We start from the raw sequence: 2,305 nt of genomic DNA on the forward strand, positions 1-2,305 counted from the left end.
CCTCCGGCAGAACCGTCGCTTAAATAACGCGCCCCGGGCCGTCCGTCACGCTGCTGCCACCGCTGCCGACCGCCGCTCGGAAGGTGTCCAGAGTTCTGGGACCCGACGCTCACCGAATTGCCCCACGTCGCTCGTTAGCGACCAAAACAAAGAGTCCTGACGTGTTGGGGCCCCCCTCTTTTGCACGAGGGCCCCACACATTTTTTTGGCCGCTGGCTCCAAGCCGGAATGCGTACGGAGCAAAATCCCCGCTTTGCTGCTGCCGCCACTTGAGCGCGGGGATGATGACACGACACACGACTACCCCCCCGCTCCCCTTCCGTGGCAGCACGCCCATCGCCGGCGCAGCGAACGCCCGTCGCGCAATTTATGGTTTAGCGAGCTGGCCTCCACGAACCTCGCCAACGTACATCTGGAGATCGGCGTTCTTCACTAATTTTCAGAGGGAGAGGGCCCACTTTCGCCGATAAGACATCAGCGTTGAGAGGCTCCCACACCGCTCGCAAGGGGTGTGTTCACATGTTGTGTAGTCGGGGGGGGGCACTAAAGGCCACCAGGGGCCGCCAGTGGCCCGCGGGCCTTGCACGGAGGAACACACCGAGCTAGAAAGTAAAGGTGCAGCACTGCAACCGCTTGAGGCTCCGGAAAAGCCTCTCTCCCTCGAGCTAAATTTGGCCTCCTCTTCCGTGCCGGCCAGACGTTCTTGAAGAGGCGAGTGTGTGCCCACACTGTGTGGACTGAGGCGGCGGTGGGGATTTTAAGAAACTTGCTCCACCGTTTCAAAATTGACGCGCCTCGAAATGCAATCAAACCGGCGACCTCTGAATTGCAAGTGTCGGGTGTGCTGAACGTTACACCACGGCAACATCCCCTTGGAAATGTATCGTCTATTTTTCTCCCCGTATTCATCATCATTAACCAAGCCCAGCAAAGTCGTGTTTTACGATCGCGGGCACCCGTCTCGCCTCTCCTTAGCTCCTCACCGTCGGGAAGGGGCAGCTTGACTGGCCACAAGTGATCAAACATCCCAAAGCAGGAGGACCCTCGTGAAAAGCCGTCGAGACTCGGCGAGGATTCGTTGGAAAACGAAAGGGAATTCAACTCTTCCCCGTGAAATCCCACGGTTCACTCCCTCCTCAGCTCACCTCCCTGCAGCTCATCATCTCTACGATACAGAAAAACGTGAAAATCGGCGCTTAATTTCAGCCGGAACAGTCTGCGAGAATTATTTTGGCACGCCACATCCTCATAATTTTTATCATCACGTTGATATAATTATACAAATGTAGGGTACAATAGCTTATTATTGAGAGGCATACCTCGTATGCTAGTGGTGGTGCCTTAGGGCGAAAATCCATACTCCAGGCCAACCTAGCTTCGTTCTGGAAAACACCCAAGAAATTAAGCCCCAATTACAATATTACCACCTTGTGCATTTTCCCATAATCTGACATGTTATTAAAGTCCCCAAAATAAATCATCAATGACACAAAGTCCGGGTCTGCCGATTGAATATTTCTAACATCCACATTTCAATTTCGTTGTTCCCCTTAGGAAATGTTACATCGCCATCTCACCATCATCAGCCATGGTCAACCTACTGCTGGACGATCACAAAGCGCCACGGTGGTGAGATGTTAACTACCTCGCCTGGTATACAGGAGGTTGTGGGTTCGATCCCGTGGTCCCATGCATTTTCTTCGGGTCCTCCAGTTTTTCCCTCCACATTTAAAATATGCCTTTACAGTATATGGCTGCTATAAATTTCCACATGATAAGCCACCTCACTGGGCTATTATTTGTGGCGTGCACGCATCGGATAAAAGCATTGCTTTTCAAAATTCCTCGCAAATAACCGCGCAATAGAATTACGCAAATCGACGTAACCAACAAATTGGCTTGCAGCGTTTGCCCGTACGGATTTGTCCCCCCTCCCATTCGGATTTAAGCGAGGCCAACGACCGCGTGGCATGCAGATGCCGATTTGGGGGGGGGGGAATGTAAAGGAGGTGGATGGCAAGGTACGGGGCACCAGAGGTCAAATGGCCAAGCGACGGACGGCATCCGTTGCCTTAAAACGCACGGAGGCGTCATCCACACCGGGGACGCTCGTGCGGCCTGTCAGAAATCGGGCCGCATGGGAATCGCCGCCACGCGCGTCGCTCGATGTGGGACGAGAGTGGATGTCTCCGGCCCAGCGAGCGTTCGGCTGGGTTCCGAGCCTCAGGGACTTACAATCGCTTGCTTGTGTGTTTGGACCTCTCCGCAACTGATTCAACAAACTGTGGCTTTGCCAAGTGAGATG

This window comes from Lampetra fluviatilis, chromosome 22 (assembly GCF_964198595.1).
Source record: "Lampetra fluviatilis chromosome 22, kcLamFluv1.1, whole genome shotgun sequence".
In the NCBI taxonomy this organism is placed as follows: domain Eukaryota; kingdom Metazoa; phylum Chordata; class Hyperoartia; order Petromyzontiformes; family Petromyzontidae; genus Lampetra; species Lampetra fluviatilis.